The following is a 14,478-nucleotide window of genomic DNA, read 5'->3' on the forward strand; positions in this document are numbered from 1 at the left end:
AAGGAGTGGGGAGGTAAGGAATGGACTCTGGTATTGGGGGATCTGTACTCGGAGGGTGAGCCGTTGACCTTCGAAAGTTGTAAAGCTAAATTCCAGATACCGGAGACGGAACGCTTTCATTACATCCAACTCCGACACTGGATCACCAACGGGAAGGTACGAGAGAGAGCTGTAAGAGCTCCCACTGGGCTGGAGCTTACGGTACAAGAGGGAAAAGATGAGCAAGGGGTGTCAAGACTGTATCGGCTGATGGGGGGAGTGGACCCGGAGGAGATCCTTCCATATATGCAAAAATGGGCCGAGGACGTGGGTGGACCTATTTCGGGGGAGGCATGGGGCCGCATATGGCATCGCACTGCCAAGGACTCTAAATGTACATCAATTAAAGAGGGGGCGTAAAAGCTCTGCCTTCGTTGGTACATGACACCACAACTAATACATTCCATCAACTCAAACTATTCCATCCTCTGTTGGAGGGGCTGTGGACAACCCAGGGATTTAATTTATGTGGTGGAGGTGCCCGGTGGTAGAGACCTATTGGAAGGAGGTCCTAAGTCATATAAAGGATATAACCGAGACCCAATTGCCATTTGACCCGGTGGTCGTCTTGTTGGGCGATGCAGTGGAGGGGAGCTACGCCAACTCTGGAAGCAGGGCTGGCCTCATTACTCACATGCTCAGTGCAGCAAGAATTACCAATGCGTAGGCATGGAAGAATAAACAAGGGCCTGTGGTGGCCGCATGGTGGGTAAGACTCTGGGGGGTGATGGCCATGGAGAAAGTGACAGCAATTGCCGATGGCTCCTACTCGAAATATATTAATACCTGGGCACCACTACATGAATTCATGGACGACAGGGATCAATGTACTTTAAACCTAGGTTGCTTCGCAATGTCTCTATCCTATAACTGGGGACACCTGAGTGGCGAGAAGGTTTGGGATTGGAGGGTTCTCCCGGGTGATTGATTGTAGATGCTATATTCCACACAAACGTTAAAGTTTTATTGAAGCGGGGGGGGGGGAATGTTTGGGGAAGGGGGGTGAGGGTATTGTATTGTTGTATTAGTTACATTTCAGCACCAAATTGCACCCCAGATGGGGGTAGTTGGCGGGAAGGATGCTGGTGACATTATTGTTTGATATTCTTTTTGATATATGATCATTTGTAATCCATTCTGCTGAAAAATAAACACAGTTGATAAAAAAAAAATAAAGAAACCCTCTGCCGACCCCTCCTGCCCGGCTAACTATCGCCCAATATCCATTACTCCCTTCCTGGGTAAGCTCCTGGAGAAACTTGCCATCTCCCAGCTTAATCTCCACACTGAGTCTTTATGACCATCAGTCTGGCTTCAAAGCTGCCAGAAGCACGGAAACTGCTCTCCTGAACATCCGTGAAGACCTGCTCTCCAACCTTGATTCCAACACCTGTGCGTTCTCATCTTGCTTGATCTCTCTTCTGCCTTTGACACTGCCAACCATGCTACCCTGCTTAACGGTCTCCGTGATAACCTGGGCAGGCTCTGGCGTGGCTGACTTCTTTCCTCTCCGACCCATCCTCCCAGCTCCAACTTGGGTCCTTCCTCTCCGATATCTTTTTCTCTACCTGTGGTGTCCCCAAGGGATCTAACCTCTCTCCCTGGCTGTTCAACCAATACCTGGCACTCCTTGCCCACCGCATTGCCTCTCTCTGCCCCATCTTTCAGTGCTATGCGGATGATACCCAGCTCATTTTCAGGCTACCCTCGGCCTCCTCCTCGCCTTTCCTCATCTCTGACTGTCTGTCTGCCATCCAGGAGTGGTTTGCCGCTAATGAACTCTGCCTTAATGCCAGTAAGACTGAGATTCTACTCATCGGCAAACACCCACTCCCTCCTTCCCTGCAGCTCTCTGGCCGGCCTCTCTTGGCCCTCTTCCTGCTCCCACCTGCAAGGCTAAAAACCTTGGGGTCATCTTCGACTCCACACTCTCCTTCTCTCCTCACATCTCTGACGTCTCTGAGAAGTCACACTACCAGCTGCACCTCCTTAGAGGTATTCTTCCTTTCCTCTCCTTCCCCCAGAAGCTCAATGTCTCCAAAGCCCTGGTTCTCTATAGGCTGGACTATTGCAACAGCCTCTATCTAAATCTGCCTGCCTCTACTCTCCGCCCTCTGCGACTTATCCAAAACAGGACTCTGAGACTTGTCCTTGGCCTCAAGCCCAGGGATTGTATCTCTCCAGGACTGAAATCTCTGCACTGGCTCCCAGTGGCTGCGAGGATTAAGTTCATAACCCTCTGCATTCTCCACAAGGCCTTCTGGGGCCGCAATACCTTCAACTCTCTCTTCCTAAATATCTTTCCCATCTTCGCTCATCCGCCTCCAACTCCCTCAGGGTCAGTCGCTTCTCCAAGCAACGAATTGGCGGTAGATATCTCTGTTCGGCAGGGGCCTCCCTCTGGAACAGCTTTCCTGCCTCCCTGAAACTTGAGGAGAACCATCTCCGGTTCCGGAAGCACCTCAAAACCTTCCCCTTTGCTTCTGCTTTCTCTCCCCTGCTCCCCTGCTGAATTCTGACAGAAACTGCACTGGTTACCTGGCCACCCTCCTAATCCTGGGCCCAGGCCACGCCAGTTGCCCACCTGCACTGCCTCTCTGGCAACCCCTGCACCTGGGGACTGTTTTCTGTATCCCCACAGTCCCCCTACCAGCAGCTTGTCTGCACTTACCCTGCCACCTGCTGGCCGTTTTATTATTTTCTTTATTCTACTGTCCCATGTATTGCACTTCCCCTCTCCATTCCCCCTCACACTTTTCCCTTTCCCCCTTCCCATGCACTTGCGCGATCTGAATGACACCTGGCCTAGTAGGATCGTTGTCTGTTTGTCTTGTTCCCCCTCCCCTGCCTTATCGCGCCTTGAAACACTTGTGTATAGGCGTGTTATAAATGCCGTATCATATCATATCCTCCTACCATGTCTGCTGTTCGCCTATAGAGAAGTAGCTCAAGAGGGTGTTGTTTCAGCCCCTTTGAGCTTCACCTTGGACATCCCATGAAGGGGCCCCTTGCCTTAGTAAGAGAAGGTTTGGAAGCCACACCTCCAGGTCCTGTAAAGCAAGTGGGGGACTATGTGTTAGGCCTCAGACAGAGGATGGCACAAATGATGGGCCAGGCGACAGCGAATATTAAGGCAACCCAGAAATTGAACAACTTAAAGCTTCACAGATGGATTGGACTCCAGGACAGGAGATCCTTGTGATGCAGCCTACCAAGCCTAGAGCTTTGGCAGATAAGTGGACTGGACCCTTTAGGATAATCTCCAAGATGGGCGAAGTCAGCTATCTGGTTGACATGGGAGTCCCTGTGGTAGCCCCTCAGATATTCCATATCAACAGGCTCAAGCCTTTCCACAGACGAGAGGAAGACTCATGTCTTCTGCTAGCTTCCGAGCAAGAGGAGGATGAGAGTGAGCCCCTTCCTGATTTGCTGCATAGCAGCCCTCAGGATGGCTCAGTGGAGGGAGTGCATCTCTCTCCAGATCTGACATCAGAGCAGCGGAGGGCCTGCTGGGCTTTTCTCCAGCAGTATGCTCCTCTGTTCTCACTGACACCAGGGCTCACCCCATGGTACAGGCATGAAATTAACACTGGTGACAGTGTACCTGTCAAAAGCAGATGTTATCGGATGTCAGACATGGTTAAGAGTCACATCTTGGCTGAGGTCACCAAGATGTAGGATCTGGGTGTTATTGAACCCTCAACCAGTCCCTGGTCCAGTCCAGTCCAGTGGTCCTTGTTCCTAAGGCAAGTACCCAGGCAGGTAGCAAGGATTGGCGGTTCTGTGTGGACTACAGAGGGGTCAATGCCGTCAACAAAACTGACGCGCACCCATTGCCCAGGGCTGATGAGCTTCTGGACACCATAGGTACTGCCAAATTTGTGAGTACCTTTGACCTTACCTCAGGCTATTGGCAAATAGCTCTGACGGACCGTGCCAAGGAAAAGACTGCGTTTTCAACACCTGAGGGGCTCTACTAGTTTACAGTCATGCTTTCGGGTTAAAGAATGCACCTGCCATCTTCCAAAGATTAGTCAACCATGAGGTCATTGGGCTGGAGGACTTTTGTGGGGCCTACTTAGACGACATTGCTGTCTACAGTTCCACCTGGGATGAGCATTTGACTCATTTGGATAAGGTGTTGCAGGCCTTGAAAAGGGCTATCCTCACTATCAAGGCCACCAAGTGCCAGATAGCAATGGGGACTTATCTTAGGCATGAGGTAGGAGGGGGTTGAATCCAACCACTCTCCAGGAAGGTACAGGATGTAGAAGACTGGGAGACTCCCACTACTCAAACCCAGGGGAGAGCTTTTTTGGGCCTCAGTGGGTCTTACCGTAACTTCATGGTCGAGTATGGAACCATAGCTACTCCTCCTACAGCTCTGACTTCGCCCAAGCAACCAATGAAGGTTAATTGGACAGCAGACTGTCAGAGGGCCTTTGATGGCTTGAAGGAAAGTCTGTGTAGGGTACCTGTGTTGGGTGCGCCTGACAACAGCAAACCCTTTATTGTTCAAACTGATGCCTGCGACCAGGGGTGTTGCTAAGTCTGGAAAAGATCAGGGGCTGAGCTAATGTCGGGACTGGCGGGACTCAGGGCTGGCTAGCATTTTGGTTGTAGCACGTGAGCTTCTATCCCGGGCTACAACCAAAAGACCCCTCAGCCCCCCCTAGCAACGCCTCTGCCTGCGACACCGGAATTGGAGCTGTCCTGTCCCAGTTACATGACAAAGGGAGGGAACATCCTATCATATTCATCAGTATGCAACTCGAAGGTAGAGAACTTAGGTTGGCTACTGTTGAAAAGGAATGTTCCAATATAGCTTGGAGCCTTAGGCGTTCTAGGCCCTACCTTACAGGGTCTACCTTCAAGGTCCAAACAGACCATGAGCCTTAAAATGGCTTATGCAGATGAAGGGTGAAAGCCCGAAACTGCTCAGGTGGTCCATTAACCTGCAAAGGCTAGACTTCACTATTGAGCATAGACCAGGGAAGAGTCATGATAATGCAGACGGCCTTTCCAGAAGGTGTGTTGACCGTCTGGATGAGGGTGTCAATCTCGTGGGAGATTAGACCACCCTAACCTCAGTCTGGGGGGGGCAGCTGTGATGCTGGAAATGCATTGGAGGGACAGGGCCTTCATGTCCTTGTCCTGTACTCCCGTATCATGTGTGTTCTGTGTTGTTTTCTGCACAGGAGTCCATGTGGGACTCCTGGAAGTGCAGCACTTCCTCTTTTTGGTTGTGGTGAACAGACCCTTGGGATACCCTTATGGCACCCATGGGAGGGGGTACCACCCTGTACCCCTAGTTTATGATTTTGGGCACCTGTGTATGGCCCACAGAGCAGGGTATGGGCTGGTGGCAGCTCCATGCTGAAAATGACAGGTGCTCTGAGTATCTTCCATTTTGGGATACCCAGGCACTGCCATTGGAATCAGTAAATTCCTGATAGGAGACATGATGGCCCCTGTGGCCTCTTGGTTTCTATAACCTGTTACCTTGTTTTGCCAAAGTCCTGGGAAGCCCTGACTCTGTCCCTTCCCCTGACTGCCTGTTGGGTGGAAGTTCCATATATGGTATTGTGGCGATGTCCAGACCAGAATGGCAGGAGCCTTCCCAGTGATTGTATGTTGTGGGTACACCCTTCTGGTGGGAACTGGGTGAATGGAGTGTGTAACGAATATGCACTTCATGTTATGGGTGTCTGGTTACTGGTGTGTGACACAATGAATGAGACAGCCCGGCCCGAAACTGGTATGAATGCAGTGCGGTGTGCTGAAAGACTGGGGGCTTGCCCCAATCCTCATTCTTTGTTGTGAGTGTCGGGATGGGAGAGAATGGCCTGAATGCATGGTGAGCCTGATTGGCTGCCTGCCCGCATGAATGCCCTTCTGAATGATTGGCTGCCTGAGCTTGGCTCAGCAGTGTGAATGAGAGACAGAACAGTTTATCTGGGGACCTCTCACTTACCAGAATTGTTCAGATGCTGAAGTCGAAACTTGATGCTTAACCTTGAAGCCTAGCTGGATGAAGAAGGTTTTGCTGTTGCTTGCCGTCGTCGAAATCTGAAAGCTGTCATATCTGTCAAGGACTGATCCAAGAGAGGACCTGGCTAGGACACCTCTCCCCGAGCTACGAGGGAACATCGTGCAGAAGATGATCTTCATCAAGGCACCCTGGAAGTCAGTCCCTAACAGCTGTCGACCGGAGACAGGGTCCGCCGAGAAACACTGAAGTAACCACCAGGACATTAAGGCCTTCGACGACCATCACCGTCGACCGAGGTTCGGAGGACCGATGTTACCTCGTTGACGGGAGCCGCAACGCTCCATTACCTCAGAACATTTAAACCAAGGACTCCCCTGCCATCCCCATTGACCGCTTTGTCCCGCCAGAGAAAGTCGAGGTCGTCGACGAGACGAAGGGAATCCGGCAGTGGGTTTCTCACTACCCGAAGTCCACAAAGACGCTGACAAAGATCCGAAAGCCAGCCGTGGTCGAGTCACGATCGTCGATGCCAACACCGACAATCAACTGCCGGGCCTACGTTCTTCATCAGATCATCTTTGCAGCAACAAACTCTCGTCATCGAGGTGCACCGCACGCCTCATCTTCACAGGACATCCACGACCGATCGTCGACGAGCACCACGAAGGTCGAAGCTGCTGTCCCGACGACAGTGTTCACATTTCTTCAAGGAATCTTGACGCCCTGTGGCTCCTTCTTTAAAGGGAGTCCACCCACAAGGGATCTGTCAACGAACCGTTGAAGAAACTGCTAAATCAGGTATATTGTGGTTTTAGAACATTTGTAGCAGGAAACAAGACTATTTTAAACATATACGGACTAGGCTTGTTGATACACTTTATTTACAGGTTGCCCAAGTGGGGGGATCCTCACACAGAACTGTGTCTTGGGTAGGAACAAGGTATTCTGCCATTGTTTAACCTAACTTGTCTTCCTTCCAGTGTCTGATTTTGATTCACTTTACTATTTGATTTGTATGCCATTGGAAACTGTCAGCAGTTGGTGCATTTTAAAGGAGTCAAGAGTTAACTGTGGTACCACATAGACATTGTACATATTTATCATATTAGTATTGCCAAAGCACAAAATGTGCTATTGATTGTGTATATATTCTGAACTTTATTTATATAAAGAACTGTGTTATCACATAACATAGTGTGTGGACATTCCTTTGTGGGGGCTTGGGGACTACACTGTACTTAAGAACTAGCCCGCATCACCTAATGAGAGCTTAAGCCTTGATTGCTCGTCTATTGCTACCGAACAGAGAATCTTGGCTGGGGAGCTCTGTGCTTCTACTCTGTCATATAGAGGCCAGGAGTACAGATACCCCCTTCCAGTCCTTAGAGATACCCTCTTGAATAAGAAGCCCAAATCCTTAAAAAACGAACAACAAATGATTTAATTAGGAACTGCCCCATTGAAGAGAGACAGAAGAAGGCTGCAACATAAATTTGATAAAATCCTTTGCACCAACAGTTGCCCTGGCCTGCAAAATACATGTGCAAGGCTCTTGCTGGGCCATCGAGCATAGGAAAGGTTTTCATGCTAATCCAATCTCCAATGTGGCCAACCAAGACAGAAAGCTGTATAAAATAAACAGGTCCCCTTCAAAGTAGTCGGGCCCATCACAAGATTTGCCTGATAAATTTGGTGAATTCTTCATTGACTTACTATAAAAGCTGACTTATACAACTGAGTAGCCTCTAGCTAGCATAGAAATATTAACTTCAGCTTCCTAAAAGCAGAGATGCTATATACTCCTACCTACGTCAATTAAATGTAGGAGTAGGTTAATTGGTAAAATTAATGCCTCCAGAAAGTAAGCCATTTCATGTCTGGCATCCTTTATAAAGGAGCATTGGATGACAGTAGCATTTGCCGTCACCCAGGTGTGCAACATGTCTTTACTTAATGGCACACTTCCAAACAATATAAAAACATCCACTATAAGTCCTTTACTGAGGAAGCATACACTGACCGCTCGGGGTTACCAAACTACATGGCTATCTGTAATCTCCTCTTCCTGGGGGGGATACTGAAAAAACAACTAGCAACCTCACAACTTCAAGACTTCACTGAATCTGAAAAAATGTTCCCTAACAAGCAGTCAGGTGTTGGTTCCTTCAGGAGTACTGAAACCACTTTTATGTACAAACATTCTCAAAGCACCTGTTATGAAATAACTCTGGGCCTCATCACAAGTCTGGCGGTATCCCAACTGTAATACCGCCCAACTGCAATAGAGTTCGCGCCCACCGGGCTGGCGGTATTACCGCCGGATCACGGGTTGGGCACTAACAGTAAATCCCTATTCCCCATTGGGTCCATTGGATTCAATGGGGCATTCTCAGCGCTAATGCCGTGCACTAATACAGCCAGCGGTAATACAGAGCGCTAAATGGGATTTTCACCTCCAGAAAAAAACGGGAGGTAAAGCAGCCCATTTAGCGCCCAACTCGTGATAGGGCCAGCCCTTAAATGCGGCGGTAATACCATTAGTGCCGCATTTAAGGGCTACCGCCCAATTTGTGATGAGGTCCTCTGTCTTCTGATCTATTATATTACATTAAAAGACATGTCTGCAGCTTATGATATGGTAGAGCACAACATCTTCATCAACCGCTTTCAACATGCAGCAGGAATGAGAGATACAACCCTTAGCTGGGCGAAGTGCTTTCTACAAACCTGATTCACTAGTGTGTAACTTGGCAATTTTTGATCCACCCCTGCCCACTAAGAGGCCAGGTGTATCTGGGTTTAGCCCCATAACCCTGGATTTTTAATGCCTACATTTGCACGTGAGCTCCAAATTCTCATCCCTCCAATGATATACAAATGGTGGTCAAATATTTTTCAACCTACCCAATGACATTTATAAAAGGCTGGCTCACCAACATTCCCTATGCCTCTATGGTGAAAAGCCTAGGTCACCTACGTTGACCCAGAACACATGCCATTCACATGGCCCAAAACTGTAGGCATTGCCCCTAACCTCTAAACAGAGCAAAGAACATGAGAGTTAGCGTTGACTCTCATGCCACCTTATTAATTCCGGTAACACAAACGCCCCCCACCTACACATAGTATAAAAAGGTGCTCTTCCGACCACCCAACTTGAACCATAACATTGAAATAATACTGCAGTGGTTTGCCTAGGTCTTCCAACTGCACATGGTAACAAACAAAATGGCAAGAATGATGTTATGTCTCAAACCACTGGACAACAGAACCCCACCAATGGAAGCCCACCAATGGAAGCCCGTTACTTATTGAACGAAGAATTATACAGAAAGATATTTGCTTAGCCCGATAAGGCCTATGGACCTAAAATACCCCTCTTACTCCTTTCACAATTCTGTGCCATTAAGAACTCTCTGATCATCTTTGGCAAGTCAACTACAATTTATAATATGAATAAAAGTGAGAACAGGGCATTAACTTGTCAATACAACCCCTTAGTTTGTGGAATATTCTAACGTAAGAATTAAAAACACCCAAAGATTTAGCAAAATTCTCGAGACCTCGCTGACTGGGACTTCCCGCATCTAGCGTTTTATCACATGCCATTGTGTTCCATTATTTCTGTTTGCAGGACTGTGCTCAGAAAAACCTGAAAGCACCAAATGAAATATGGCACTTTGTTCAAAGAGAATGTTTAGACCTTGGCTACCTGTGAATGATGTAACAGCTACCCAATGGGCCTCATTACGAGGTTGGAGGTAGCCTTGCCGGATTTACCGGCAAGGCTACCTCCAAACTCGCATCCGGGTCTGGCACCCGCGAAAGGGAAATGACCGGGTTATTCCGACCTCGGCGGACCCGGTAATTCCCCTTGCGCGGTACATCCCCATTCCCATTTGAGCCCCAATAGGGCTCGATGGGAATGGGGAGGGTGGTAGCAACGGTACCGTCAATAACGGTACCGTTGCTACCATCAGGTTCTGCTCGCTGGTGCTGGTACAGCCACCAGGTCAGACCTGGTGGCTGCAAGGGCACCTGCGAGCAAAACCCAGAGTATGGCAGTACGGTAGCAACGGTGTCGGTAGCGATACCGGCACCGTTGTTGCCTAAACGCCATACTCGTAATGAGGCCCAATGTCTTTGGATTTTTAACCTGTTGAATCTGTGAAATGAAATTAGTACAACTGATATACATTTTGGTTTGGCTTCCAACAAAAGTGTTTGATGAAATATTTTGTATCAATAAAAAGAGTTGATGTTAACTGTAACAGCAGGTGTCTATCCGAAGGGATCCTGGTCAGCTAGTCTCCTAACTTCTTTCTCCATGATCAGGCTTGTGGCACTTTGAAGTAAGTTATTTTCTTCAATGTCTGGTGCTTTGCAAATACCTAAGAAAACACATTTTTGTTTTAAAGTAAGAGGAGCGAGCAGCAAGCTCCAGCAAAGGGCAGCATCAATTAAGTTCTCCAGGCTTCAAGGAGGGGGCAACTTTCAGACATTTCTGTTGTGCCACCGGCTATACTGGATCTCGAGACCCGGCCTGCCTCAGCCCTGACCAGCTTCGCTGAGGAACGTTGGGGGCTCAGTGACCTAATCTGCAGTGTGCTCCTTTGCCCAGCCGTCGCTCGCGCATTTCCTACCTCTATTTGCTAATCCCGTTATCTTTCTTCTGTCCTGATGTCCTGAGAAGGACACCACGTGAATCAATGGACCATGAATATCACTGGGGCAGGGGGCCATCACTGTTGAAAGCACTTGTTTTTCTTAAATAAGGAATTGCAAAAAGTCATATGATTAAAGTATATAACATCCCAGCAACAGTCTACTATAGAGCGAGTGTATGCTTTACTAACAGTACTTTGGGTGCACCACTGTTATAGAAGTGATTTAAAGTGGATTTGATGTACAGTGTGGAGTTTGTAAAGAAGCAGCATGAAAGAAATTGTACAATTTATTAAACTATTATTTTGAACATTTCTTTTGTGCAGAGTCCAACTGCCAACTGTCCGCTGCGCCTCCTCGGAACTACACCCGTCCTCCAAACTGGGCTTGCTGAAAATGTGTAATATGGGGCCACTTTGAAAATGATTTCCAGGGCCTCTTTTGGTTCCCAGTCCACTCCTGTCTGCCAGTGTTCTCTCATAGACTCTTCCCTGTCTCTCTCTGTGTAATCTGTTTCCTTCACTCTCTCGCTCTCTCCCTCATTGCCGGTGTTGTATGAAATGGTGACTGGAAAGGGGAGGAGTATATAAAACGTTATGCTGTGGGGAACAACGCCTCTAAAATGCTGATTTTAAGATGCGTTTTCTTTCACTGAGTTTCTTTCACTCTTGATAGCAAAGGTGTGAAATGGTGTTGGGATTTGGCTTGGGGAAGAGGCAGGACGTCAGGTTGGGGGGCTTTGTATTGGGGAGAGTGGGTAGGAAGGGCATCTTGGGGACAGGGTTGTCGCTGCCGTGGGGGTAGGGATAGGAGGTGTATAGTTCCACTACTTTTCTGTTACACTTTGACCCCAGCGCTGAATAATGAGGTCTCCCCTGCACCACACAGGTGTCTGTTCTGTCCCTGTGGAAAGGAGATGGGATGGATAATTTGCCTTTTTTAACATTCTCAACTACTAACATCCCATATGTATGTTTGTAAGGCACCAGCTGGTATGGCGAGCTGTAAGTAGCTCCGTGTGGCTGTTGGTTTCAAGCTAACCAGGCTCTCCTAGACAAGGCAATTTCAAACCTGGTGGCTTTTGGGGGAGGCTGTGCGCTGACTGGCACAGTGTAGTGCACAAACATATTCGTATTATTGGTAAGGTCAATCTGGTAGGTCTATAATGAATATTTTCTTATTGCACTTTTTCAATTGCAGGAACACAAATTGGCTCTATCATCCCATCTAGGACACAAATGTCCCCAGCAGCAGTGGCACCATCATAAATTCTGACATCTAAAGAAGGACTTGCCAAAGGTAAGGATGCCTTTGTTTTAAAAAGAAAACAGTATTTTGCTGTGGGTGAAAAAGGTGGGTCAATAGCTCAGGGGCAACACGTTTGTCTTGGAAGCAAGACAGCGCAGTGCAACACAGGTTTGAATCCCACGCTTAGAACCTACTTGCTGGTATTAAGCGCGTTATAAATGAACAATTATAATAATAATAGTATCATGTCCAGTTTGGGGGGAGTACTGAAAGTCCACATCTCATGTGGGAGTTGCATTTACAGTGCACTCTTTACTCTCTTCTGGTTCCCCAGCATTAGGTCCTGCTTACTGGCTGATACCTATCACCCAAGAGCTTGTTTTAGCTCCTGCTCATCTAATCTTAATTTTGAAGTCTCAGGTAGACCCGTGTACCCTTGACTAACTGTTTGTTTTCATTGCAGCAGTATCGCTCCAAGCGTCAGTTTGTCAACCTAACCACCTGTGTCACAGCAAAGAAAATTCTGTAAAGCACTTGACCCAGTCACACAGGCAACTATGTACCATTGGTTGAGTAGAACTGCTGAAGGTTTATATCAGCCCCCTGCAATGTGCATCTAGGTGTGGTTTTCGCCACCAATCTGTGACCTAGTCCGGGACCACACTTCAAAAAGAAATTCAAGCTAGGACTTCCCGATCTGAACAAGGAGTCTTCTGATACTTGTATCAATGTGTTTTTTTTTTTATCCAACCAGTATTTCTGACCAATTTTTGCATGGGTACTTTTTCCCCTAGCTTTTCACATGGTCCTTTTGAATATTTGTATGTGGTGTTTGCCATTTTTAAAATCTTTTGGGGACATTTTTATTTGTTTTTCCACCCAGTATTTCTGACCCATTTTTGCATTGGGTGATTTTTCCCCCACAACCTTTTTACATTTTTCATTTAAAATCTTTGCATGTAGTGTTTGCCAACTCTTTTTTGTAGGCATTTTTAATTTTTGAAATCTTGAAATGTTTTAAAAACTAACGTGACATACACTAAAGTGGCGGTTTGCAATGTTTTACAGATTCAGGCTCCTTTTTGAGAAGGATCGTTTCCTAGTGCCCAAAGATGGTAGAAATCTCAAACAAAAAGCAGTGGTCAAAGTGAGCCGGAGCGGTCGGGAGCGGTGCTCCTCTACTTTTTTCAATTACGTTTTACAGCTCCTATACTTTTATTTTAAAAAGAAACTGTTCTGGAATGGTTTCTTTTTAAAATAAAAGCGTAGGAAAATGTTGAAACTTGCACTTTCAGTGCAGTGCACTGGACGTTTCCTTAAACAGCAGGTGCAAGTGTTTTTTTTTTAATTGTGTGTGTGAGGGGGCGTGGTGATGAGGATTGTGGGGAGTGGGTGCCGGCCAGCAGGGAACATAGTTCCACTACTTCTTTTCGTACTCCTTGACCACTGACGGAAAGCAGAAGTAGGGGTGGAAACAGACAAAAGAAATGCAAAAACACGGAAATATAATGGGCCTCATTACGAGGCTTGCCGCCGCGGAATGAACGGTGCCGGTAAGGGACCGGCACCATTCATTCCGGACTGCCAGATTACGAGGTCTGCAGCGGGTCCCGCTCTGGACGCCTGGCCAGACCAGACGTGCAGAGCGGGACCCGCTAGCAGTACACAATGCTAACAATGGGCTCGTCATTAACGGGCCCGTTGTTAGCATCCTCCCCATTCCCATTGAGCCCTATGTGGGCTTGTGATGAACCTACTGGTATTCAACCAGTTATTCTACAAACTAGCTGTGGCTCTGTCAATACCCGGCTGAACAGCCATATGAAGGGTTAATTCTAGTTTGCAGCCGGCAGGAAATGAGTGACAGTAATGTTGTCCAATCAGAGTCTCTCTCTGCCAATGCTAATCTGACAACAACTGTTTTCTTTGCTTTGCATGTGGTTGCTAGGAGACAGAAGGGCTGGAGAGTGAGAATGACGGTTACGAATGGGCATATTGAGCAGCTAAACAAAGACAGAGAAACTCACATGAGTTACTAGAAAAGAGCCAAGTTGCGCTGTTGCGCTTTTATGAAAGGTTGTACATTTAAAGATAGAGAGTTCGTTTGATCTGCGGTGGGAAAGGAAGTTTACAGTTGCCCGTATCCTGAAGAGGGAGAGACGCGCTGACAGTTACGTGGGAGGCAGAGAAGCGCTGGAGAGGATATCGCATTCACGAATCTGAGAGACGTTGCACATCCAACGCGGAAGAAAGCTAATCAAAGAAGAAGAAGGTATGTCGTAATCGGAAAGTAGTCATGGGCATAGTCTCTTAAAGGGAAAACTATGTTGTTTGACACGAAGCCAAGACAAGGAGACTGCCTCAATTCTGAAGTGATAAAAGTAAAAGATATTGTATGGTTAATTGGAAAATAGACTGATGTTCCTAGAAACAATACAGGAGCCATACTATTAAAAATAATAACAAGATCTCCCGTGAGGTGATGAAAGACAATTAATTACCAGTATAAAAGAATATCACTAAAGGAGTCATAA

General features: G+C 47.4%; 1 long non-coding RNA gene across 1 annotated transcript in view; it reads right to left on the reverse strand.

Moving 5' to 3' along the window:
* LOC138488326 (uncharacterized) overlaps positions 1-14,478 on the reverse strand; it is a 506,810-nt gene that overhangs the window by 61,637 nt on the left and 430,695 nt on the right. The gene's annotated exons all lie outside the window — the stretch shown is intronic.

The sequence above is a fragment of the Ambystoma mexicanum genome, chromosome 9 (genome assembly GCF_040938575.1).
Source record: "Ambystoma mexicanum isolate Mex_15411 chromosome 9, UKY_AmexF1_1, whole genome shotgun sequence".
NCBI lineage: Eukaryota > Metazoa > Chordata > Amphibia > Caudata > Ambystomatidae > Ambystoma > Ambystoma mexicanum.